Below are 21,841 nucleotides of genomic sequence, written 5' to 3'. Positions count from 1 at the left end.
CTGTTTCATACGTGCGTACAATGTTAGATGGACTCATTTGACACGTATTTGTCAGAAATACGCCAACTTGCCAAGACATGCGAATATGGACAATTGGACGATGACATAATCAAAGACCGATTGGTTATCGGAATACGCGACACACAGGTGCGTAAACGTCTTTTACAAGAAGACAAATTAGCTTTGCAAAAATGCATTGATATGTGCAGAAGCCTCAAGTGCAAAAATCAAGTCAATTAGCAATGGGTCGTCAGGTGTGTCCGACGATGTGCATGTCGTCAAATGAAAATCGAAGCCGCAACAAAACAAAAGCAATCACAGTGGACCACAGTCAGCCGTCAAGAAATGTACATATTGTGGAACAAATTGCATGCCAAACAAGTACACTGCCTTTGGAGTAAAGTGCCGAAAATGTGGAGAGCCTAATCTTTATGCGTCAGAATGTCGCTCAGCCAGAAAATCAAAACACAAAAGCTGTGCCCTGTTGACGCCCCCACTGACTGGTTATCTAGTTTGGTAATTGTTAATGTGCTTCTGGAAAGATTCGTCTATGCATCGATCCTAAGCCACTTAACAAAGCGTTGAAGCGTTCCACTACCTGATGCCAGTGGTTGAAGATTTATTACCAGAGCTCTCGCAAACAAAAGTATTCAGTAAATGCGATGTCAAAAATTCTTTTTGGCATGTCAAGTAAGATGAGGAGCCTAGCTTTTAACATCATTTGAAACGCCTTACGGAAAGTACCGTTGGCTCAAGATGCCGTTTGGAATATCTGCAGCACCGGAATACTTCCAGCAGTATTTGCAAGAAATCTTAAGTGGTCTCAGTGGAATATGCGCCATAGCGGACGATATAATTGTCTACGGCAAAGGCTCCTCATACGACCAAGCTGTCAGGGACCATAATAACAACGTGAAAAAATGTTGCAACGATGCATATATCGCAACATTAAGCTAAACAAGGACAAGTTGCAGCTACATTAGACAAGCATGCCGTTTGTTGGTCATTTATTAACGGACAAAGGTGTTAAACCGGACCCCGCGAAAGTTGAAGCAATAATGAAAATGCCGAAACCAACAAACAAGAAGGGTGTGCAGAGACTATAAGGTCTTGCCAATTATTTGACAAAGTTTCTGCACAAACTCAGTGACATGTGTGAGCCATTACGCCAGCTTACACACAAGGAAAACTTATTCCAGTGGCCCCATGCGCATGACGAAGCACTACCCGCGATCAAGCAAGCAGTGTGTAATGCCCCTGTGCTACGATATTTCGATTCAAAACTCGAAACTACAATCCAATGTGATGCATCCGATACCGGATTGGGTTGTTTGATGTTTCAAGGTGGACAACCTGTTGCATTTGCAAGTCGAAAAATGTCAAAATCGGAGATAAACTATGCGCAAATCGAAAAGGAACTCTTATCTGTGCTTTTCGGATTTGAGAAATTTCACCAATATGTATATGGTCGGAAAGTGACTGTAGAGTGACCATAAGCCGCTTGAAATAATAAGCAAAAAGCCGTTGATCAGAGCTCCGAAACGTTTGCAGAGGATGCTACTCAAACTGCAAATGTACGATTATGACATTGTGTACAAGAAAGGCGAACACATGTACATATCAGATACGCTTTCAAGAGCTTATCATGACCATGGTTCAACGGAACTCGACGACGTTCTACTCTCAGAGTACGAAAAAGAGATTGAAAGTACAAAAATAATGGACTACCTTGTGCTTTCTTAAGCAAAACAAAACAATCTACGCAAGCAAACACTAACAGACCCGACCTTAAGAATCGTGATTGATCAAATAGGCAACGGATGGTCAAATACGCCAAGAGAAGCAAAACCATATTATCAGTGCGCGATGAACTCTCATTCAAAAATTGAATTATATTCCGAGGAGATCGCGTAGTGGTACCGAAATCGATGCGAAAACGCGCGCTAGAACATATTCATTCTCACAGTGGTGTTGAAGGATGTCTAGCAAGCGCACGCAACAGTGTCTAGCGGCCGAACATGACGTCAGAAATAAAGGATTACGTCAGCAAATGTGAAACATGCCAGTCGTTCGGTAGGAAGCAGTATAAGCAGCCGCTTATCAGACACGACGTACCAGATCGTCCATGGGCTAAAGTAGCAACGGACGTGTTCACATTCGACAACAAAGAGTACTTAGTGACATTGGACTATTTCAGCAATTTCTTTGAAATCAATTACTTGGAACAAGCCACGTCCAAAATTATCATCAGAAAGCTTAAGCAACACTTCGCAAGACACGGAATACCGGAAACGCTTGTGTCAGATCAATCTACAGTGTTCAAGCCTGAGCAGATCAAAGCTTTTGAAAATGAATTGGACATTACTCACTCATACTCGTCAGCTCGATTTCCCCAAAGTAATGGAAAAGCCGAGAATGCTTTAAAACTGACCGAGAACATAATGAAAAAAGCGAAACACTCGAACACTGATCCTATGATAGCATTGCTAAATTTCCGGAATACTCCGCAACAATCTACTCGCTATAGCCCAGCGCAACAGTTGTTCAATCGAGCAACAAGAACACTGTTACCCATCATGTCTTCGAAGCTTCAGCCTGCAGTACCCAATGACGCACACCGAAAGCTAAAGGAAAGTAAAGAACGTAAAGCGCATTACTCCAACCGCAATGCACGTGACATAAAGCCATTACACGTCGGTGACACCGTTTGCATACAACCGACGGAACGGAACAAAACACGAGAAAGGGGAACAATTGAGGCAAACCCCCAAATTCGTTCGTATGACGTAAGAACAGAATCTGGCGGCGTCATCAATAGAAATTGCAAACATCTGAGAAAGACACAAGGGCCTGTATTTACCAAACAATTCTTAGACTTAAGTCTAAGAATAAAGAATATTCTTTAAGTTGATATATTCAATAATTGCTTGAATTTTGAGTCAAACTTGGCATTAAACATCTCTATCGATATCATTTTTAATGTTGAACATTTTGTTAATGACATAATTACCAGTGGAGGCCTGTATATAAGTAAACACTGAACACATTTTTCTTGGTTCCAAGTCTATTCTTTATTCTTAAGTCTAAAAATGGGTTGGTGAATACGGGCCCAGAACTTTTCACTCCAAGGGAGGAAAATCGTGAAAATGAACAATTCTTTGATGCACCAGAATTACCTCCCAATGAACTTCCTAATCATAAGGGCCCAGAGAAACAGAAACAGTCGTCTATTGAACCACTTAACAACAACTAGATCAGGTTGACAAGTTAAGCCACCTGAGCGGTTCAAAGACTATGTGCTTAACTTTGTAAATAGGGGGCTGTAATTAGGTGCAGACTTTTGACTTTACACACGCGTTACTTTTATTTCATTTATCATTTGCATGATTTCATGAAGGCAACTTGAGATCATTTATACTGCTTATTATGTGCATATGCTTAAGCAAATAATAATGACTTTTATATATTACTAGTACATTAAAGAGCATGTCTATCTTTTGTAAAAGAGAAAGGATGTACAAGTATAGGCCTTAAATTGAATGCACGAGTCATACCCAATGCCACTCTTGTTAGTATATACATACAGGCCTCCGCAGGTCTATTGCTAGCGCTCCCCACATGCAAGCGCACTATCAAGTTGCCTGATTCTATATTAATTATGGATGCATAATAAACTTATAAACCATACGTGTAGTTTATTAAGTACACCATTAACAAATTGACAATATGGGGATTGCTTAAATAAAGCACAAAATAAACTCCCTGCTGTAGGAGCACTGATGGCCTAGTGGCTTAAGTGGTAGACTTTTAATCCAAGGGTCATTGATTTGAGCCCAACTGAGGATTATCTTTTGTTTCTTTCTTTTTTGGTCTTTAATTGTATTCTTGTTTTTTAGTTGAGCTATTTAGTTTCAATGTTTACATTTATCAAATTTAAAGCATTTAATGACAAACTTCAATGCATGCCAAAATCTGTGAAATGGTCCTTTTAATGAAAATATGATAATACAGAATACATTTTGATCCGGTGTTACAAGTAAACAAAAACGTCCTATTTGTATTTTCAACTTTATTTAGTATATCCATCCTCAATATGCTACAGTAGTAGTCAAAATATTTGTGATATAACATTCACATGTGATGTATAGTCAATTAGTCATTATATATCAATAAATATAATGTACACTGTTACTACGGTCAAATGATCAATGCTAACAGCTTGAATAAAGGCTTGATTCAAACTTTGCCCCCCCCATCATTGTATTTGTATTTTCTTAAGAGTGTTCAATCCTTATTCAATACTGAGTCAGCAAGAAATATTATAAATGCATAATTTCAATTTACTGAAACATGGTTTGTCCAAATAATTATACATATTGCAATAATGCTTATTTTGGATTCAAGACTCAAAAATATTATTTAAACATTCATCATTAGAACAAAACTTAAACATGTCATAATTAGATAAAAACTAACAAATATATTCAAATATACTACACAAATAATTAAACATTCATCCGAGACAATTGCCACATTGCTCAACATAGATGTCAGTAAGTCGCTTATTTTACTTGTATTCAGTGGTATTCAACATCATAGCTTCTTATTCTTTTACCCCAAAAACAACAGAATGTATTGAGATGTGTTTTAACAATTAAAAGCACTGGATTGTATCCCACATACAATACATGTGAGGAACATATTGCAAATTATAAATAACAAAATCATACAAACAGATTGTATCATATGTATGAATATTCCAAACATGCAAATGTGATGTCACTATGTACAATATAACTAAACAGACCCACTGTTTCAAGAGTTTTAGTTCAATAACATAGTTATTACATCTTGAAAATGGCTGGTAAGGTAACTATATGCCAGATAATGGAACTAAGTTCAATTATGTTTTGTTACATAGATGTTTTAATTTTGGCTGACATATTAAGAAAATGTAAATTAGTTTTTCTAAACATTTTTAATAGACCCTGGCTTTATTTGAATTATATCACTGCAGAAAAAAACTTACTTTGGTGAATGTCCCATACCTCACACTTGAAATGTAATTTTAGTATAAACTTCGCTAAAATAATTTAAATCAATATGTATCTATCAATTGCACAAGCAGTATTCACTCAGTTCCCTCAAACCTACATTAGCACTGAATGAAATGATTTCAAACACATTGTTTCTGTCTCAAATTCTCACAAACCATTTGTATTCCATTGTCCCACTGGGGATTAAACAATGAACACTGACAACATAGTAAACAGCACAAGTAAAGATTCACATCACTTGTACACCTCATATGTAACTTAAAATCAAATTATAAACACTCTATGAACACAGTCATGCAATTTCAAAACGTGTTTCCCTTATAATGATCAAAATGTCACTTCCGTCTACAAGCACAGTTGACCAATCAGTCTTCCAATAAATTTTCGTCTAGGTCTATGTCCTGAAAAACAAAAATTATATGTTTCTATTAAATTTCATGCTGATATAACAAACATGTTTTTTTGTTTATGAACAGAATTTAGTCTAGAGTATTATTTGAATATTAAAAGGAATGGGTCACAGTTTTTTGTATTTTTGAAATATGTAATCAAATATGTTTCCTTTTTTTAATAGTCTTAATTAAAAATAATTGAAAGTCAAGATATTTTAATGAAAACTATTGCTTTCCCCAGGGACCTCTAGAAGAAAAAGCTTATGCACTACCACTGTGTCATGATATATTGTAATCAATATATTTTTTAAATTATCTACAAAAATTGTTACACATTTCAAACGATGAATATTCATTATTGAACTTAGATACGTATTTTTACGCATTTGTTGTCCCTTAGAAAGTTAAATTTAATTAAAGACCTTTCTTACTGAATTCAAGTTATAAAGGTTTCATTTCCAACCCTTAGATACAGATGAGCAGCATACAGCATAAAACCTGAACAGACTGTGAGTTACTCACAGGCTGTTCTGGTTTTAAGCTCTTTGCCCACAGCCATTTTCACTTTGCTTCTAATGTGGGAAAGCTGTTAAACCAAGTTGCCAAAAAACAAAAAGTACCCAGAACACTTTGAAACTAAACATAAGTTAAGTTTAAAAGCATCTTAAATAAAACGGTGAAAATATTAATTTTTGATATTACTAAAAAATTAAATGACATGTAAATTGTTAGAATCAAAAGAATGTGTTAAAAAAACTTTCATTTTTTATGAGAGTAAGAACAAGTGTTACTATGTTCTAGAAACTATAAATAAAAGACTAAATAATGTAATAACATCAAAAATAAAACAATAACATCACCAAATAAAAACAAAATAGTTGCATGGAAACCCGTTATGGGGATATAATTACCACTTTTTACATTTTCAAATAAACGCTGCATTTCGATTGGATAATCTGCTTATGTGACATATGTTATAGACACTGTGAACCCACTCTGTATGTGATTTAATTTTATTTAAAACTGTTCAACTTTTTCATCAACAAAAGGCCAAATGACGTGAATGTATTGCTTGAATCTTAACGAAATTGTTTTCCATTTGTTTATAGTGAAATTACATTATTGTTGGGCAAAAATATTTTATATTTTGTTATTCAAGAAAGTTGAAACCAAAACTCAAACGAGATAAAAACACAAGCGACTTAAAGTCGGTTAAGGCCCTTATAGTTCAAATCACTGCAGCTTTTTTACACATTATGTTGTTATTATAAGAATTGAATTTATATATATGCATGTCATTGGCTGGCATATGAACTGTTCGCAAAAGGCGTTTGTTTTTATGAATATAAGGCGTTATTTTTGCTCACAGTTCATGCACCGATAAAATGCACATAAAAAAGCGGTCCAATTTTTAAATAACAGTAACATTCAGTACACATGTTCACATCTAATCTACCACGCTACATGTTCACTATGCATAGAATTCGAACTACCTGTGTGTCCCCTGTATCAACACCCTATAAAACCAAACAACAACAAGCATTGATATAGCCAAGCTGGCTTCCGAGAAAACTGGGTTTAATACATGTGCGAATATTGTCATCACAGATTTGCCTTAGACGTCTTTTATGGTACAGTATTTTACTTTAAAAGAAGTCTCTTCTTAGCCAAATTCAAGTATTGGCGTAAAGTGTCCTCACTGATAAGCCTGTACACACTGCACAGGCCAATCTGAGATTACACTTTATTAACAAGCATTAAACCCAGAATGAGGCTGCATTAGACTTCATTAGATTTCCTAAAAACGAACATACCTTTTTTTTAATCCAAGGAACAGTGGTGACAGATTTTCTATTGAAGTTATACATTTTTAAGATAATATAGACAACTTCTTTTGAACAGCTTCCTATAAGATGTTAACCAAGGGCAATAACACAATACTGTTACCAAACACTGCATTATTGCCAACCACACTTTTCAACTAAGATTCATTTACAAGCATGGGACATTTCCACTCTCTAAGATACTTATGTCTGGATTTCTGTCCAAGTTTTCAAACACCAACAATTTACTCTCTCTCTAAGATACTTACATCTGTATTTACGTCCAAGTTTTCAAGGTCAAGATCGAGCTCCTTTTCAAGGTCAGCCATCTCTTTGGCCCCCAGTTTGGGCTGCTGCACTGCAGGTTGGTTTGATGATGCCTTAAAAATGCAAATATAAACAATGTGAAACTCCAGTTGCAGCCACAGCATATTATTCTTATCATGTACTATAGCAGTCTATTTGGAAAATGGGGTTGCACTGCTGGCTGGCTTGGGGCCTGTTACGTATGATCCGTGCTCCGTAAAAACTGGGTTTAATGCATGTGCATAAAGTGTCGTCCCAGATAAGTCTATGCAGCACGCAGAAGCTAATAAGGGACGACACTTCCTGCTTTATCTGTATTTGTGTTTTTAAAAGACTTCTTTCAAATGAAAATTTGTACAAAAGCAGAAAAATACAAATTGCAACTGTATTTTTGTTTCTTGACAATTAATTCTCTGAATTCATTTAAGTCTTACCTTGGTAATAGATGTGTCTTGTTCTGTGAAAGCTGGTGATGATGCATGTGCGTAAAATGTCGTCCCAGATTAGCACAGGCTAATCAAGGACGACACTTTCCGCTTAAACTTGATTTTCAGTAAGAAGGGACTTCCTTGAAATTAAAAATACCATTAGAGCGGAAAGTGTCGTCCCTGATTAGCCTTTAAGCACAGGAATTAAGCCCAGTTTTCTCAGAACAAGACCAGTTAGTTTCACTTTGTTTATGTTTGAGCCTCACTCTGGGATAACAAGACTTAATTCATGTGCATTTAGCGGTGTGTTAGATTAGCATGTGCAGTCCACACAGGCTAATCATGGACAACACTTTCTCTTTCATTGAATCTTTTTTAAAGGAAGTATATTCTTACTCTTTGCACTTTTATCTTATATTTTGTTTAAAGAAAGTATCTTTATAGAGAAAATATAGTTTTAAAAGCATGTGTCATCCTTGATTAGCCAGTACAGACTGCACAGGCTAATCTGGGACAACACTTAACACACATGCATTAAGCCCCATTTTCTCATAGCCAGGATTAGTTTATTTGAGGTATGTGACCTATTCAACCAACACAAAATTACCATTATGTAGTCTATAAAATATAATCAAACATATTCCTGTTTATTAATGCATTTCAAAGAATATCATTTGGATTATGTAACCATGCAATTTTTAACCACTGATAAATAAAAACCAATATGTTTCTTCAATTAAACGGTAGACGAAAATACATTTCTACCTCTTTAGGTTGTTAATTTTTTAGTTTTGAGGATATTAAGGGAAAGATCTATGGAGCAAAATAACACCCTGCTAAACCCTGCCCCTTTTTGCAGAACACTGTACCTTGTTTGATCTGAGATCATTACCTGTTTATGTTTGGATTATGTCAACATGTTTGGATTCTGTCAAGTTTGGATTATGTCAACAAGTTTGGATAATGTTAAAATGAACATTCAACTCCTTGTTTTCCAATATCTCAAGTCCCTGGATTAAAGTGTACACTGCTCTTAAGGCTGTTACAAGCATTATCTATACATGTATATGAACTAAGATGACCAGTGATTAAGTTCATGAAATACATTGATTCTTTGCATTAACTAGACAGTAAACAACAATAAGAGTTGATTCTTTAGTTAAACAACCACAACAACAACAAACAGCAAGCTGATCTTATCATCAATTACACATTATCATGCTTATGAAAATAGTCCGTGCTTGCATAAACATGTGTTTCTTGTAGTATATCGGGCTTTTTTCCTTCTTTAGCAAGGGCCTTATAAAGGCCCCTTCCCCTAAGAGAAAGGCCTCTTTTTCAAAGAGAATTTCTAAAAAATTATGCAATTCTAAAATTTCAAGCTTATTTTTTATCATGTATTCAAACTCAGATTGGTTTTTGCACTTGTTTCAAGAGTTAAACGGTTATCATATATCAGTATATGGGCTCTTTACTTCCCCTTTGCTATGCCAATGCATAACAAATATTATATTTTGTGCATACTGGTATTTAAAGATATTGCGTAAAGATCAACATCAGATTAATGTTGGCAAATATACAAGAAAAATATTAATAAAAATATCTCTGAACTTTTGCAATAGAAATATTATTTAAAAAATTCCACAAAATAAATAATAATACATCATCTGAACTATTAATAAATGCTAATGACATACTCAAATTTAATATCAACAATCAAGGTCTCAACAAAATATAAGGTAAGAAATTCCATGCAATAGCAAAAAAAAATCATGGACAAAAACAAATATGAAACTACCACAAACATATAAGTTCCCTTTTTACCGTAAATTGAGAATGAAAGGTCTGACACCACAGCAATATTTGAAACTCGTTCTTGGAAAACTGGGCTTAATGCCTGTGCATTAAGTGTCCTTCCCGATTTCCTGTGTATTAACCACAGGCTTATCAGGGACCACACTTTTGGCTTTTATGGAAGTTTTTCGTTGAAAGTAAGTATCTTCTAACTAAAAATCAGGTTTAGAAGGAGATTGTCGTCCTTGATTAGCCTGTGCAGATTGCACAGACAAAACGGACAGACACTTTACGCACATGCATTAAGCCCCATTTTCCCAAAACAAGGTCCAAATATGGAACTACCAAAACCACAAGGTTCACAAGGTTTCCAATTCTCTGTGGGTTGAAAATTAAAGGTCCAGCACCACAGCATGACCTTTCATGATAAAACAACCACCAATAATCCGATCTTGAAGGGTTGACCTTTGACCTTGTGACCTGAAAATCAATAGGGATCATCTGCGAGTCATGATCAATCTACCTATCAAGTTTCATGATCCTAGGCCTAAGCGTTCTTGAGTTATCATCCAGAAACCATTTTACTATTTCGGGTCACCGTGACCTTGACCTTTGACCTACTGACCTCAAAATCAATAGGGGTCATCTGCGAATCATGATCAATGTACCTATTAAGTTTCATGATCCTAGGCCCAAGCGTTCTTGAGTTATCATCCGGAAACCATCCGGAAAATGTAGATTTAGGTCGCAGGTCAGCACATAAGGTAGTCGTGAAGACGCAGCGATGACCTGTAAATAAACTCTGACATTCACACGTTGTTTTAGGTCGGCCCTCCCATCAAGGGCAAGGTAATCAGGTTGATCCTGATGACTAGTTTATACACTGATATACAACTATCAATACATTGCAGAGTTTACTCCTCTGATACGAATTATTTAATTTTGATCTAATAGTTAAAATAAATGTGAGTTTAACTTATCATTTGTGTTTGTTCTATGTAATTACAACCTTAAGGTGAATAGAAGAACCCGGGTATAAAACAATCCTATCACAATTGCAATTACAACCACACAAATTGATATACATATAATTTATAATAAGATTAATAATTAGATTGTTATGCGACTAAGTCGTCATCAATTTGGACTAGCATTTGTTAGATTAATTACCCAGTACGCAGATTAGGCAAAAGACAGTCAAAATTTAACAGGACAGACCGGCTGCCGAGTAGAACACATTGAAAGGCCAGTTGTAAATTTCACTAGTTGCAATAATTCAACTATCAGCTTTATGGTCACAATATATCAAAAGATTTCCTTAACAAATTCAATGTAAAACCGACAACTTCAACGAAAAATAAAGTCAAACTTTTGCGCGTAGACACCCCCATAGGTTTGAAACCCATACCTTTTCTTAAAGAACATGCCAAGCCGAATGGATTTAAACAATAAAAAAGATAGGTCATGCAGTATGTAAGAAAGAACTCGACGCGAATCAACGGTCACCGTTTTAAGGTCACCTTTTTACCGGCTGATCTCCAGTTGATGAGGGTTTCCCGCCATCTGTCAAAATCTCATGAAGTCTCCAACCTATAAGCAAAACACTGAATTTGTAGTATACAACAATGTTTTCCCTACCACATGCACACAGAAATATTCAAAAATAAAGTCATGGCAAGTGCCCATACAGAGAATTGTGTCTTCAAATAAATGACGTTCCATTCTTAAGAGGGTATAGCATTGAACATAAAAAAGATTTAGTATATTGTAACCTAAAGGAGAAATATATTCTGATTAAAATGTGTTTTTATTGCATTTTATTATCTTCCTATTCATATTGCACCAATATATTAAGTTTGGCTGTCCATTTGGCCATTTTATATCATATTTTTACACGCTGGTGTTTTCCGTCTGAAGAAGGCGATTTTAGGCCTGTAAAAGCTTAAATGTCCCTTTACGATTTAAAGCTGATGTGTTCAATATCTGCAACAATATATCAAAACAAACCAAATGGATAGGCACGTGGGGCTTATGCGGGGTGAGGAAAGAATGAATTTGTTAGATATTTTAACTCTAAGCAATTTTACAAAACGTCTCTTTAGTGTTGTTTTTTTTAAATCACCCCAAAAATGTCAATTTCAAAGCAAAAAAATATCCAATTTCATCCAAAACAATAAACAAATTAGTAAAAATGAGAGATCAAAGATACTTTAAAGTGTAGAAATCAATAACCTTCTATAACTTGTTGTTGCGCAACAATAAAAGTGTGAAATCTTGAAAGCGCCTTGTCGTTCGGAGACCCTTTATTTACCAGCAGCCAATGATATATTGTAGCAAATAATGTCGTGGGTGCCTTTAAACTGCAGCAGATGGTCAATATGCACTGCCAGCTCTCATTTAGAGGTTCAAGAGAATACAAAATTTCATATTTTGGGCACAAAATAAGTACTTTTGACTATTTTTATGGTGGCAATCAGGTCAAAATGGAGGTTCATAACCGAGCGAAAGAAAAAAATGCTCATGTTGGGTGTTTAGACTGGAAGGAAAGGTTAAAATGTACAAGATACATATATGTAGGCAAGCATTATAAGCTTAGCAATGAGGTTCAATGTACTAACAGGGGCAGAAAGGGAGCTCAGATCAATGTAGGCTTCCTGAAAGGGGTTTCTAGTACTTCTTCTGGTGACACAGCTTCCCGCAGAATTTTCAACACAACAAATATCATAGATCCATGTCACCTTTGTATGCAAAGACACGCAAATAAGGTCAATATTTCCCTTACATCACTGAATGAGAGAAGCATGTACCAAATAAAAAACAAAACTGGTTGCTGAAAGTGCCACATTTTGGCAAAAAGATCCCTCTAAGGTTATTACATGATGAAGGGGACACTTGCTACAACAATCCTATGTTTAAGTCCGATCCGACATCCTTTCAAGCCAGAACATTAACAGTAAGCATATTGTGAGAAAACAATACCAAACACAAGCTAATTGTAGGGTTACAAGTAGCAAATCAACTCAGCTGTACTGCATACATGCTCAGGAACAAGGATAAACCTGTTAAGTGCCAACTTCTGCTGCCAGAAAAGCACGAGCTTTACGTGTCGGGACGCGGAACAATAGATTCAAACTGCACGGAGAATTGCACAACGGCAAGGGTTTGAGTGACGACAAACCTGATTATGGTAGTATTTCACACCTTAAGCATCATAAATATGCTGATTTGCTTGTGTACATGATAATAATTTAGTATTATAACCTGTTTTGTCATCAATAACCCTTGTGCAGTGGCCCTCGGCTTAGTCGCAGACATTCCTCTACCTGAAAAAGTCAAAATACCCAATAGAAATAGATATAAAATGAAAAAAACACATGCATTTATGTATTTTAAGTGTATTTCTATGAATAATATGAAGTGATAAAGCTTGTTATATTCATGATTGTACTAAACATGAATGCTGGCTCAGCTAAGCATCTGCTGCACTGTCCAAACTGTAAAAACGTCCGCCATTCCATGTCAGTGAAATGGGGCTCTGTTTGAATGTTAATGCTTTACGCACAACCTATTGTTGCGTTACTTGATCAGGGAGACCCAGGCGTTGAATGCTGACTTCATGTAGCACAATAATGCTACACGGTCAACCAATATGCCTTTGAATTTAAGTTGGAAAGCAATTTAGCCCTTATTCGGCTATATAAGGGTGGGGGATCAACTTGAAAAACAACTATTCCAGGTCAAATCATCTGAATTCATGCATTTAATGCACTTATAATCTTCTCTTTTGCTAAGAAATGACCAAAAATCAGCTTTCCAAGTCATATTTTGCACTTGCAGATGATTTTTCATTTTTACCTAAAGTTAGTTCAAACCCAATGGCAATGGTTTAGGTCCACAAAGGCTGAAAATCAAAAAGGCCGCATACCAAAAAGGCCGAATACCAAAAAGGCCTTACCAAAAAGGCCTCAAAGGTTACCAAAAAGGCCAAAAAATGAACCAAAAAGGCCTTAGAGCAATTATTGTTATTTTAGTATGTTATACTTTTACACCTACTTCTACAAGCAAACATTTAAAGACAATATACAGTCACACTGACAAAATACAACATAATTACATAATAATATTGTTAAACATGTGAATTCTATTTTTTATTAAATAATGTGGAGTACGACATAAAACATGTATGAAGTTTTTATTTTCCTTATTACAAAATATACATATCTGCAATTAATTGAAAATAGGGTACGACATAAAACATGAATTAAGTTTGTATTTTCTTTATTACAAAATATACATAATTTCAATTAATTTCAATTACATGATAATATTGTTTAACATGTGAATTCTATGTTCTATTAAATCAAAATGGAGTACGACATAAAACATGTATGAACTTTATTTTTATTTTCTTTATAACAAAAAAATTAATTTACAACGAAAATTGCATAGAATATACAGTCAACGTGACAAAATACAACAGAATTTAAACTACATAAAAAATATACATGTGCATTTCTCCAGCACAACACCGTGCACTTGACCGACCTTAGCCAGGAACTCGGAGGTGGTGCATTGTTCGCCTCATACTTGTCACATAAATTAGAGATCAAAAGCGGTCGTTATAATAAGATACTACGCAAAAATAGAAAATGTAAGTTTTGCAATGGACACGCTATAGAAAACGATTATCACTTTTTACTTGTTTGTCCTCTATATAGAGAAATTAGAAAGGAACATTTGAAACCATATTTTCAAAGGTGGCCAACGTTAAATAAATTTGACATTCTAATGCAGTCGGCTAATAAAAAAGACATTATAAAGTTTGCTAAATATATTTGTAATTCTAATGAAATGCGTAATGATATAGACAATCAGTTATAATTTTTAATAATATAACATAAAATAAAGCATTTTTATTTCTTTCGGTTTAAGTCTTCCAAATTTAATGGATCTAATTTTATATCGTTAAAAGTTAAGAAACTATTTTAAAATGCCTAAGTAATTATCAATAGGTGCCAATTAGTGTCATTTTACACCATATGCAGGGTTTTCATTAGGATTCTTTGTAGCAGGCTTTTGAGTTATTTGAGGAGGCCAACGTTCTAGGGGGTAAACTTACTCATGCCCCCCGGAAATTTTTTGAAATAAAGGTGCCAAATCGTGGCTTTTGAGCGATTTTGGGCACATATTTTACATGATTTTCCTCAGTTAAAATAGAGGATGTTAATGTGAATTGTAAAGTCCTCAGGTTACATCAACTCTCAGGGGTGTCAATTGTCCCAAATTTGAAATCCTGAAAATAAAATCTGGGTGCCGATAGAGCAACGGTGGGTTCAGGGCACACCCTGGACAGGGGTCCAGGGGGCCAGAGACCCCCGGAAGCACCTGCAATTTAACTTATTTGAAACAAAGAAATCGCTTCTCCTGAGCTTTAAGACACCTGTATTTTTAAGAGATTCAAAACAGAAAAAAATGCTTTGGCTAGCAAATATCAAAATCTATTTCTTTAAATTTTCATGTAGATGCATGGGTCTGAGGTGGAATGTCCCCGTCAGGGGCGAAGGGCCCGGGCCCTAGCTTAATGTATAATTTCTGTGCAGTACATAACATGTATTCTTTACAGTATTAATGAAAATCTGAAATAAACAAACACTGGAAATTTTAACATTTTAATAAGTTGTAACTTCCAATAATGACTATGACATTTCAAAATATATAACTAAACCAATTTAAATGACTAGTCCACAAGTAGTTATTGCAAATAAGAAGAAACAGTACACACTGTAAACATCTTTATCACATGTCAAACAATAACATTCAATATAATTAACCTCTACTTAACACGATCCCATTTTACCAAGAGTATGTGAATAGCAATTCAAATACTATTACCAAAGGAGTAAATTACCTTAAGAAAAATAAAGTCTGATAAACATCACAATAATTAAAACAATAATACTGAAGCATTTTATGAGCAAATACCTGAACATTTATAAGTAATACTGTGTTAAGAGTACACAATGACTGTCTTTTTCTGAAATAATTGATTATTCAGTTTATAAAGATTGCGTGCCTGTTGACATGAGAATAATTGTTGTTGTTTTTTTATTAACTTAGGAAATTATTTGGGAAAAAAATCGGACATATGTTGCCCCAGCTGATGCAATCTTAGGATTTAAATATTTTGCTGAGGAATCTTCTTTGGGCCATTTTTTCAAATACAAATTTGGACATAGCTTAACATTGCAGTGCCAATTCAATATATTTAGCATTTAAGCCAACCAAATCCGACCTTAATCAGGAAAAAATCAGGAGAGTTTGGGGCTCGAGAGTTTCATTTATCCTAATGAAAGACTCACCCTCCTGTAAAATGTGGTAACAAATAAATCCACTTACCGCTCGGAGGATCAAAACTCCGCGGAAAAAAACAAACATCAACGAAATCTGTCGAAAATCAAATAAAAAACGAAATGTAAGTGTAGCAGGAAAGTGCATTTATCCGGAGGTGCCGGTAAATGATAAACGTTAAAAAAACTGGAACAAGATAACTTCAACAGCGAACTATCGTTCTTACTCGAAACACAAACGAAAAAGTCGTTTATTTTTCTTTTTTTTTACATATCCAATTGTTGACTTTGTCACAGTTTGTGACCTTGAATCAAAGTCGTACAGTCTCGTTACCCGCTTCGCGATTGGACAATTATATCGATACGACCAATGAGAAAGCAGTTAACATATATCGGTTAAGGTTGTTTACTTCCGTTTCAGACAGTTAGTATATTAACGAATACTAAATACCTCGTCATCGTCGTGAAAATTTGCCGATGTTTTGTTTTAATTTTCTTTCCGAATTTGAGCCGGCCTGAATAACATTTGAGGCGGTCGAATCGGCCGCCGGCCGCCTCCTAATGAAAACCCTGCATATGTGGGCTTTCTACTAATCCGTTATCAAAACAGATGCCGCAAACTGTGAATGACTTTTGACATTTCGATACCCGATCTGATTAGCGAGTTTTTTTTACCAGTGCAAATTCTTTCAACTTCTTTTATTTTAAACATTGCAAAAATAGTTTACGAGGAAATTAATAATATATAATAATATATTATGTACTTAATTATATATGTTAATATTAAATATTTGCCTTTTAGCAGTAATTAATTCATTGCGTATATTTTATTTTATTTATTTAATTGTTTTACATAGTAATTAAGAATAACTTTGTACACTATATATTGTGTATGTTACTTTTTTGACGACATTGACTATGTTATACGATTGTAACAATGCTCATTTTGTCCTAACACATTGTAGATGTGTTATATCGGATTAAAATAAAACGTTTGCGATGTTGCCATCGGTTACACCAGTCTTACTCTACTGCATGCCGTCGGGGCCGCATCCTATACAAGGATAGGAGGTCATACCACAACACTCACACAATGTCAACACACAAACAATAAACACTCGTTAAGAAATACGTATAATTTGCACGATTTAAAAACATTATTTTAAATGCAAAATAAAGTCCAGTGTACAACACCTCCATTACTCATTTGTTACACATTACGATGCAAACAGAAAGTTGAAATAAAAATATAATTTTATTAAACGGATAATTCCTACGTGCTAATTGGCGATAATTATTCCGACTTTGATTACAAAATTAACGGCTTTAAATTAAAAAACTGAAACATCTATTACTCAAGGAAAAATATTGTGACTAACGAACAATTCATACAGTATGCGATAATTCGCGACACTTTTCCCGACTTTGCTTATAAAATTAACGGCTTTTAAGTAGACTAATAAAAAAGTTATGACTATTTAATAGATATGATTGTTATATTCAGCTTAACTATTCAATGATAATACAAAATATTGTGTGGCCTTTCTGGTATACCATGAGGCCTTTTTGGTTCACTTATGCGGCCTTTTTGGTGCGGCCTTTTTGGGAAGGCCTTTTTGGTAAACGGCCTTTCTGGTACTATACCATGGCAATGGGATGCTGATAGTTGCAATGCGCTCTCTCTTGGCCATGGGTGCAAAATGTTATCAACAATGCAAGGGTTAAGGAACATTGAAACTGCAAGAACTTATACGGGCAAAAGCCCGCGAAGCGGGCGTTGACCGTTGATACATATGGAAATTTAGACATAAAATTACATAAGAATACCACATATGGATACGTCTCAAAAAAATTTGCCACGCGACATATATTTTCGCGATGCTATTTATGAACTTGAACAAATCAAAAACACTTTGACATATGCTAAATCACATGTAAATACATACCTTAGAAAAAGTTAAATCAATGACATCATAATTGTTTAGCGAATCGCACTAAATATTCTCGCATTATTTGTTTTTCTTCGCAACCGTTCCAGAATTAGGTCATTACTCAATTATCTCCCCTGAATGCTCTTCTTTAGTGGGTATAAGCCGAAGACTGGTTCACTACATATAGTAACAGTCTTCACCGAACACAATTTAGGGGAACATAACCCGTCTTTAATATATTGCTGAATCTCCGATTTCTGTCGAATTTATTTGCTTTGATCTTTTCGATATCTTATTGTTATTATTATCCTGACAAATCACAAACGCTTGTTAAAATGTTATTTGCTTTAAACACTATAGTTGGCATCTCTATTCTTCAAGTATTCTCGCGGTATTTCAATAACGACACCCTACTGTTTATGTATCAGAATTTGAGACGCATTTTCCATTCGCTCTCAGAAAGAAGTTTTACGTTTGATCATGAGCAATATTCTGGTAAGTTGTCGTTGTTACCCAACAGAAACACATTTATTCATAAATTTTTAAGATATTCAGATCTAACTTTTTAGTCTTTTAGCTTTAATTTTTAAAGTATTTTCACCTCGTCTGCTCGCTCTTTACCGATATCCCAAAAGGTTACATATCACTATAAATAGTTTAGGCCTAGAACCCCGAAATCCGATACCGTTGGAATTTTCGTACCACAATCTAACGTAAAAAATCTTCCAGATTCGAAATCAACAAAAACAAGACATTTATAAATTGTCTGCATTATTGATCAAATTTTAAGATATTTGTTGGTTTTCCGTTTTTAGAAGCTGTTCTGCCAAGGCAAGAGCTGGGCATTATACAAGCCATTATATCCAGCAAAACTGACAGTTTTGGTTTACAGAAATCAACAGAGGAGGGATTCCCGAACTATCAAAATTTCCAAGCTATACACACAGTTATTATCTGTGGTGATCTTTATTGGTTCTGATTGATTACTTGGATGGAACATGTGTGAACTTTTATAGAACTTTGAAAAGTCTATATATGTCTATCTATAAACAAAAATCAGCTATGGTATAATAAGATCAGATGTGCAAACAATGTCAAAGGGTTGTTAAATTAACAATTTGAAGGCAATTATGCTGAAAAAATATGAAAAGTTTCCATGCAAATTTTGTCTGTATATCGACAAGTGTCTGCCGATTATTGTCAAACTAGTAATACAAAACTTACCACAAGTATGTAAAAGCACTAAGTACCAGTGATCATTTTTAGTAAGATAGTGTAATTCTAAACAGTAGCAAATAGCTTGTTTAGTAAATGCATAATGCAATTAATATGATTTCCGTTCTATTGTGTAATTAATAAATTGGTTGTTACTTGCTAATCCATGATAAATGTTTTATGGCTAGTGCAAAACCAGCAATGTTAATTTTGTAAAAGGTAATACAATAACACCACTTTGTAATTTCATATACGTAAATATTCTTGAAATGTAGGTTGATGAGTTTTACTTATTTTGTAACTATTATTTTATGTGCAAATAAATGATGTGAAGTGTTTTGTATATCCACTCAATACCACATATCTTTTTATATATGTACTGTATTATGTGTTATTTGAATGTTTAAATAAAAAAATATGGATGATATAACATGATGCATTCTAATATTTGCATTCAAATTGTAACTGTAAAGCTAAGTGAATGCAGTTTAGACTGTGATTTTAGAATTGCTACAAAATGGCTAGTTTTTTAGTGGCGACACAATTTAAACTATTCAACAATAGTTTGCGAAAGAAAATTAGAAACCTGCAAGATACCTGTATTTATTAAATATTTTAATTGCGAAACAAGTATGTTGTTATGCTGTTACACATAATTATACATTGATAATAAATAAGAAGACAATTAGTGGTGTTAACGTTTCCCAACAGTAGAAATCATTCTTCTGATGAAGTCAGTAGTATACAGACGAAAGCTCCAGGTATGGCTTTCAATACGTAGTGTGTGTTATTTGGCAGTCTAAAACTTATTGGATTAAAAAAAATCCTGTCAAATTTGTCAATCAAAATTGATTTGACACATCACATGTACTGTATGCTTAATGCAACTGCTTTAGCAAGCTGTCAAGTTGAATTGAGACATTTGATGAAACAAACTGGTTCCTGGGTAGGACCAGTACTTAGTGTCTATACGACGTACCATGACGTCGAAAGTCTACAAGACCTACTAGGTAGAACGAGAAATGTACTTCGACGTACAGTTTTCACCGACCTTTGAGTGTTAGCCAATCAGAAGACACCTTACATCTGTTGCTTTTAGAGATATCTGACATTGAAGTATTATTATTATTTATACCAAATTATGCGACTATCGACCGCTTACTCAAAGATATTGTGCGTATTTATTAAACATTATTATTATTATAATTTATACCATATTATGCGACTATCGACCGCTAACTCATAGATATTGTGCGTATTTATTGACCTGGCGTGGCGGAATTAACCTCTGACTTATGCAAGTTTTGGTTATCACAAAATACGACCCACGGAGAGGTCATAATACATTATTTATCCTGTTAATGCTTGGTAACTGTTTGGTTACCGTTGGGAATTTCCTACACAGTAATGCACTGGACGGTCTTGATACTCCGCCCCGCATGATCAATAAATACTCACAATATGCTGAATAATTTTAATTTTAAAAAGGTAACAATTGAATCTTCTTCAAATTTGTACATAATCTATTTCAATGCATTAAATACTTGAAACTTCTATGCGTTGTTTTTTTGCCATTCTGATATTTTTATTCATTTTGTCCTCAATTAAAAAAGAGATTTTAAACATTTATTATGAATAAATCTGAAGGAAAAGCGGCTCAAGAGACTAGTGTTTTGATTGGCTGTTCAAAAAATGTGTACGTCGAAGTACAAACATGTATGTCGAAGTACAAAGTGTACTTTGACGTACAAATATATACTTCGAAGTGTATTTTATATTTATGTCGACGTACAATTATTGTACTTTGACGTACATTTCTCTTTTTAACTTGTAGGTCTTCTTGACTTTCAACCCAAAAGGTACGCCATAGTATGTCTTTAGGGTTATCTAAAGAATGCTCCCACTTAAGAGATCAATACAGAGACCTCCCAGTGACTAAGCCAGTTAGCAGACACCCCATCCACTATACTACAGACACCTAACCAGCTATAAATTCCTGTGGCTAGAAAACAAAAAATATATGAGATGCTAGATCTTTAAGCTTGGAACATGTAACTTGTTTTAAGATTGATTTTTTTTTTGGATGCATTACTTAATTATTGCAACAATTATAATATTTTGAACACAATCATGTCAATATATTTATTAAAAATACATAGTTATCAAAAAAACTTAAAAAGCTTTTGCCCGTAAATTAGGTAGCACCTATAATCATATTACAAGTTTACCTGTCTAAACCACAAACTCATGCAAATGGTACCATTACAGAAAGCAATAATTGCTTTTTTTATTGACTTCGTCTTTCTTTCACACTTTTTATCTACCATATTGGATCAGTTCGCAATTTCCCGAATTAAAGTGTCGCTGTCGGCTAGCGCATTACACCAATTGTTTGCACGACGGGTGAGGGACGAACGACAACTCTGCGAGGAGCTTGCGATTACACTATTATTGATGCTATGGGTCCGTATTCACCGACGTTGGGACCGTTAAGTAAAAATATTCTATTATACTACATATATATACAAGGGATACAACTGTGAAAATT

At 34.6% G+C, this 21,841-nt stretch overlaps 1 protein-coding gene and 2 long non-coding RNA genes across 14 annotated transcripts in view; 1 reads left to right on the top strand and 2 right to left on the bottom strand.

The window, feature by feature from the left end:
- LOC127841134 (uncharacterized protein CXorf38 homolog) overlaps positions 1–21,841 on the bottom strand; it is a 335,137-nt gene that overhangs the window by 28,563 nt on the left and 284,733 nt on the right. The window lies entirely within an intron of this gene.
- Positions 4,055–21,635, bottom strand: LOC127841148 (uncharacterized). 3 transcript variants are annotated; one of them, XR_008030732.1, is made up of 6 exons: positions 21,522–21,635; positions 13,062–13,123; positions 11,321–11,390; positions 10,469–10,589; positions 7,542–7,652; positions 4,055–5,458 (listed from the first exon to the last, which is right to left on the bottom strand). It is a non-coding gene; the product is annotated as an uncharacterized LOC127841148 (long non-coding RNA). The 3 variants fall into 3 exon arrangements; XR_008030733.1 differs by having other exon boundaries at positions 11,329–11,390; XR_008030731.1 differs by lacking the exon at positions 21,522–21,635 and adding an exon at positions 13,656–13,690.
- Positions 18,446–19,647, top strand: LOC127841152 (uncharacterized). The gene is made up of 2 exons (XR_008030737.1): positions 18,446–18,573; positions 18,894–19,647. It is a non-coding gene; the product is annotated as an uncharacterized LOC127841152 (long non-coding RNA).

The sequence above is a fragment of the Dreissena polymorpha genome, chromosome 8 (genome assembly GCF_020536995.1).
Source record: "Dreissena polymorpha isolate Duluth1 chromosome 8, UMN_Dpol_1.0, whole genome shotgun sequence".
In the NCBI taxonomy this organism is placed as follows: Eukaryota; Metazoa; Mollusca; class Bivalvia; order Myida; family Dreissenidae; genus Dreissena; species Dreissena polymorpha.
This window is presented reverse-complemented; position numbering and strand designations above follow the sequence as displayed.